Source organism: Mustela lutreola, chromosome 5 (genome assembly GCF_030435805.1).
Source record: "Mustela lutreola isolate mMusLut2 chromosome 5, mMusLut2.pri, whole genome shotgun sequence".
NCBI lineage: Eukaryota > Metazoa > Chordata > Mammalia > Carnivora > Mustelidae > Mustela > Mustela lutreola.
The window spans coordinates 132,702,952-132,708,951 of NC_081294.1; the positions used below are offsets into that span (position 1 = coordinate 132,702,952).

Genomic DNA, 6,000 nt, shown 5'->3' on the forward strand with positions numbered 1-6,000 from the left:
CAAATCCACAAATTTATGAATATGATAATACATTATGGCATATGAGATTTATCTAAAGAATGCAAAGTTGATTTAACATCTGAAAATAAAGCAATGTAATCCAACTTATTAACAGACCAAAGAAGATAAGCCATATGATCATCTCAATAAATATGATAAAATTCAATGTCCATTTCATAAAAATTCCCAACATTAAGGAATGGAATGACAACATCTTTAACTTGGTAAAAGGCCTAGTATACTTAACATGGTAATATATACAAAATAATACTTAATATATAATAATAACTTGATGAAATAACTAATCATGAAAGACTGAAACCACTAAGTCACTTCTAAAAAATTTTATGGAAAAGCAAAGAAACTAGAATATCAAGAATGATTTTGAAAAACAGTAAGTCAGTTAGAGAAAGACAAATACCACATGATCTCACTTCTATGTGGAATTTAAGAAATAAAACAAACAAGCAAAGGGACCAAAAAAAAAAGAGAGAGAGAGCAAACCAAGAAACTCTTAAATATAGACAACAAACTGATGGCTACCAGAAGAGAGGTGGGGAGGGGATGGGTTAAATAGGTGATGGGGATTAATGAGTACACTTGTGATGAGCACCAGTGATGTATGTAAGTGTCAAATCACAGTACTGTATACCTGAAACTAATTATTACACCATATGTTAACTAACTAGAATTCAAATAAAAAACTTCAAAACAAAAAAAGTAAATACTCCCCCCTCCCCCAAAAAAGAGCAAAGTTCAAGGACTTGCACTACCTGATTTCAAGACTTATTATAAAGCAACAACATAATCATGACAATGTATGTATTGGCAAAATGATATGTGGAAAGATCAAGGGGTTAGTCCACAAATAGACTCCTTTGTATTTGGTCAATTGATTTTTGACTAAGTTGATTCAGTAAGGAAAGAAAAGTGTTCTTAACAAATGGTGCTGGAACTGAGAAAATGAGCCTTAACTCTTCTCACACCATATACAAAAATTAACCCAAAATGCATGATACACCTTGTCATAAAAGCCAAAACTATAAAGCTTGTAGAAGAAAACATTAAGAGGAGAGCTGCATAACTTTGCATTGACCAAACTTTGAACACAAACACAAACCATCAAAGGAGGGCTGATGAACCGAATTTTTTTTTTTTAAGATTTATTTTATTTGAGAGAGAGACAGAAAGAGGAGCCCAAGTTGTAGGGTGAGAGGAAGAGGGAGAGAGAGAATCTCCAGCAGACTCTCAGCTGAATGTAGAACCTGTGAGGAGCTGGATCACATGACAATGAGATATCAACCTGAACTGAAACTCAAGAGCTGGGCGCTTATGAATGTAATCAAAATGAAAAGATCCTCTAATTTGAAAAGTTAGGAAACACAAAAAGGTAAGCCTCAGACTGCATTGTGTACATACAAGTCTGTGTACACAAAAATATATAAAGAATTCCTAAAACTCAATGAAACAAAAAACTTAATGTTTAAAAATGGGCAAAAGATTTGAACAGATACTTCACAAAGGAAGACATACGAACAACCAAGAGCAAATTTTCAGTGTCATTAATCATCAGATAAATGCAAATTAAAATTACAGCGTGATACTACTACATACTCATTGGAGGGCTAAAATTAAAAAGACTGAAATAACCGAATGTTGATGAGGGTATAGAGCAACTAGAACTGTAAAATAGGAAACAGTGTGGCAGGTTTTTATATTTAAACATTCATTTCCATACAGTGCAACAAATGCATTTCTAGGTATTTGCCCAAGAGAAACAAAAATCTGTCTTCAAACCAAACGTCATAAATGAATGTTCATAGCAGCTTTACAATAGAGGCCCTAAAATGGAAACAGTCTATATATCTATAAATAGGGTGAAATGGTCAACAAATTGCACTAAATCAACACCACAGACTACTACTCAAAATTAAAAAGTTATGAATCGGTTAAACACACAAAAGCATGCATGTATGATTCTCAAAAACATCATGCTGAGAGAAGAAAAGCTAAATGCAAAAGAGTACATATCATGTAATTCCATGTACATGAAATTCTAGAACAAATGAAACCAAATTATAGTGAGAGAGAGAGAGAGAGAGAGGGGACAATGATTTCATGGGGCTGAGGGATATAAATGTCACTTACTGTACATGGCATAGGGAACTTTTGGGAATGACAGATATTCTTGACTGAGGTAATGAAAACATTCTACTCTTGAATGTGGTGGTCGTAATAGGATGTACGTATCTGTCAAAAGATACTGAATTGTGTATTTTAAATACACACATTTTATTGTATCTAAATTATCCTCTATAAAGTTGAGTCTTTAAAATGGAGCTCTTTGGGAAAATATTAACCAGGGAATATTGGTGATGTCCTTATATAATCACTAAAAAATCAAAAACATCAATAAAATTCAACATCCACTGATAGTTTTAAAAAATGTCATCAGAAATAAAAGAGAACAAAAATCATTTTGGAAAGCCAAGAACAGAAAATATTTTAGTATTCTCCATTTACCAGGAAGTTTCAGAAAACATCATACCTGATGCTAAAACATCAGAAGCATTCTCTCAAAGTCAGAAACAACAAATTTTTAGCTATCACTGCTATTCTTCAAAATTATATAGGAAGTATACTAGCCAAAGCAATGAGGAAAACACTTAAGTTATAAAATATGAAAAGTAAGCAAGAAAGCTGTGAATACTTTCAGATAATTATCAGCTCAAGTGAGCAGATACATGATAAACAGAAAAAATCCAAAAGTTTTCCTATAACCAGAAAGAGAGAGAGAGAAAATATCACTGAAAGTTTCCATCCACTAGAGGAAATCAAAAGATAGCTAGGAATACTAGGAAGGAATGCCATTCATATGGGGGCGGGGGGGGGGGGGGGAGACAAGCGATAAAACTCTACCCAATAATATAAAGCAAGATGTGAATAAAAGCGAAAGACATACCATATATGCATACAGAAATGAGGGGAGAGACTCAGTATCATACAGGTCAGTTCGCCCCCAATTAATCTAAAATTTCAATGTAACATCACTCAAAAAACCAAAGGATTTTTTTTTAAACTTCTAAGTTGAGTCTAAAGTTTATCTGGAGAATGTGTAACAGTCAAGAATAATTCTGAAAAGAGGGAGAAATGGTTATCAAAATTTAAAACATGCATAACATTTAACCCAGCAATTCCATTTGCAGGAATCCATGCTCCAGAAATAATCAGAGGAAGTTTTCCTAATAGTCGACTTTTAAAATAAAGGTAGGACTACAAGGGGGAAGTGAGAGCTGCACTTTTCACCTTACATTCCTCCAATTTTTTTAAAAATTTTTTAAGATTTAAAGTTTATAATTAAAACTAATCAAATTTAATGTTGACTTCAAATAAAGCATTATTCGTGGTAACAAAAAGAAACTAATTAAATGTCTTTCAATAGGTTAAATAATTATAGCTCTCATTCAAACTAATGAAATCCTACTTAACCTTTATAAAGTATCAGAGAGACCTATACATAACAAATAATGATGTGCAAGACATACAAACAAGAGAAAGAAACAAGTGATATACCAATGTTTGGTATTCCTCCGCGCCCCCTCCCCCACAAAATCCAACTTCATATATGTGCTTAAAAACGCATTTATAAAGATGCTCAGTAAATGGTTAACTTTACACACCGAATTAAGACTGGAGGATGAGAAATGTTCACATTTTACCTAATAGTCCTTTTTCCATATTCCAATTTTTCCATCACGCCTGCATGTCTGTGGTTAATTTTCAAAACTTAAACTTACTTCATATAAAAATGACATGAATTCTAGGAGACAAAAAACTCTCAAAAAAAAAAAAACCCAGTTAAAACGTTTATTTGTTATCTTCGTATTTATTTACATACTCTTCAAAGGATCTGTAGTGTTCAGCACAGGTGACTGCCATTTTAAGGAAGTTTAACTGACCAAATAGATCATGATAAAAATAAGAATACAGTAAGCCTTTTTTTTTTTTTTTTAATCGTAAACTTCACAGAACCACCAGACTCAAAGCAGCGTCCATCCACACGCAAAAATTTTTTATGCCCGGAGAGGGAAATCTCCTAAATAGATGATTCCTCCTCCTTGCAAAAAGGGTATTTACCTCCTCCTTTTTTCTTTTTCAACTTGGTCTGGGCGACTTTCAACTCACCATTTTGAATCTGCGCAAAATGTTTAACAGGCAGTCAGTCTGAGGGAGGCCGAACCTGAAGGCAGATGGACTGGAGTGCTCTGACCTGACATCGCTACCTGGCCCCAGCACTGATGGAATGGTGCTAAGATCGGGAGAACGACTGCTATGGTTTGAACTGGGTGTCCGCGTGCCCGAGGTTCGGTGACAATCGGAAAAAAAATGCAAATAAGGCCAAGAGAGCGGCCGCAGCGGAAGGTTTCTCGGGGGACGGGGGCTGCAGGCCTGTGGCGTAAGACGGCTCCGCTCTATGCGGGATGACTGGAAATGGGCTGAGAAGGCGGCTGGGAGGGCTTTGGTGGGGGCACACTCATACAGCCGCCAGTGTCGGGAGAAAGGCAGCGGGGTCCTTGGCCACGGCACCAAGGACAGCAGAAGAGGCAGCGGGGAACAGCGGCCGGTGGAGACCACCAGATCAATCGATGCCATTCGCTGGGGGGTGCGGGCCCCGCGGCCACGGACTCGAGCGCGGCCTCAGGTCCGGGTTGGACCGGGCCCAGGACGCGAAGGCGGCCTTCTCACAGCCATCAACCCCACCCACCATGGCCGGCGCAGCGGGCAGGGACAGGCCCTGCTCCTTCTCGAGGAGAGAAATTAAAGAAATGGAGGGGGGGAAGGCAGCAATTTCCTCGCCCCGACCCTCACATTCCTGACATCAGAACCAGCTAGATTAAAAAAAAAAAAAAAAAAAAAATCCCCTCACCGAACCGTGCAGCGGCTCCGGAGCGAGAACAGCGCTCGATCCTCCAGCCGCCACCACCGCCTTCTTCTCCGCCTCCGACTCCTCCCCCGCCGAACGCGCAGCGACAGGCGGCAGCGGCGGCGGCGGCGGCGGCGGCGGCGGCGGAAGCAGAGGCGGCGGCCGCGGCGCGTCCCGCCCCTAGCGCCGCGGTAGAGGCGAAGGAGGAGGACAGGCAAGCCCCGCCCTCGAACAGCACCGACCAATAGACTCAAAGGACCTCTGCGGGAAAAATCCACCTATCCAATCGGAACCCAAGGAGGGGGCTCACGTCAATGGTTGGGACGTGGCAGAAAAAGGGAAATATACTTGGACTGGGTCTACTCTCCGGACCCCCTTCTGACTCAGAAGGATTCCACCGATTGGCCGAAGAGCGGAAGGATGAAGCTACACTCCCCCCAACCGGGTCCCCGTCTGGGCCCCCCTCCTTTCCCCGCAGCACTGCGACGTTCGGGGAGGGGGCGGGGCATCGTGCTGGGGCTGGGACCGGCACGGCCTTTTGTGGTTTGGGCTGGGAGAAAAGGCGGGGTCTCAGGGAAAGGGAAAGGGGTGTGGAGAACTAAGGAAAAGGCTGGCGCAGCTAGACTTTTTCAGAAATCCCAAAGCAACAACCAAAATGGAGGCATTTAAATCAGTCCTAACTGGGCTGGAAACCCGAGTAACAAGGTTGTCTCCTGGCATAAGATTCGATCCGTTGCAGTTCAGATTGGGTGGGACAAGAGAAAATAGAACGGCACTTTTCCCCACCCTGACTCTGAACACTATCTAGTGCCTTTTCCCCTCCCACGCTGCAGTAAGACCCTTGCATCCTCATTTCTCATTCTCTTGGCGCGGGGGCTGGGGGATGTGTGTGGTTCCTCTCTAGAGCCTTGGCCTGACCAGAGCCTTCCAGTTTGCATCTAGAGACTAATCCGCAGTCAAGCCGAGAAGTAACAGCTCCCATCACATGCAACCAAAATAAATACAACAGCTGTAGTCCCTGGACATCTTGCTTAATTTAAACAGGGGTAACAGTTTACTTAATCATGTCAGTGATG

At 40.8% G+C, this 6,000-nt stretch overlaps 1 protein-coding gene across 6 annotated transcripts in view; it reads right to left on the reverse strand.

Moving 5' to 3' along the window:
* PJA2 (praja ring finger ubiquitin ligase 2) overlaps positions 1 to 5,084 on the reverse strand; it is a 71,407-nt gene extending 66,323 nt beyond the window's left edge. For 3 of the 6 annotated variants that reach the window (XM_059175628.1, XM_059175622.1, XM_059175626.1), the window contains exon 1: positions 4,928 to 5,084. The gene's annotated coding sequence lies outside the window, so the exon portion shown is untranslated. Of the gene's footprint in view, positions 1 to 4,185; positions 4,312 to 4,927 lie in introns of those variants that run through there. The other 3 variants (XM_059175624.1, XM_059175623.1, XM_059175625.1) reach the window with 3 other exon arrangements.
* Between the last annotated feature and the right edge of the window lie 916 nt (positions 5,085 to 6,000).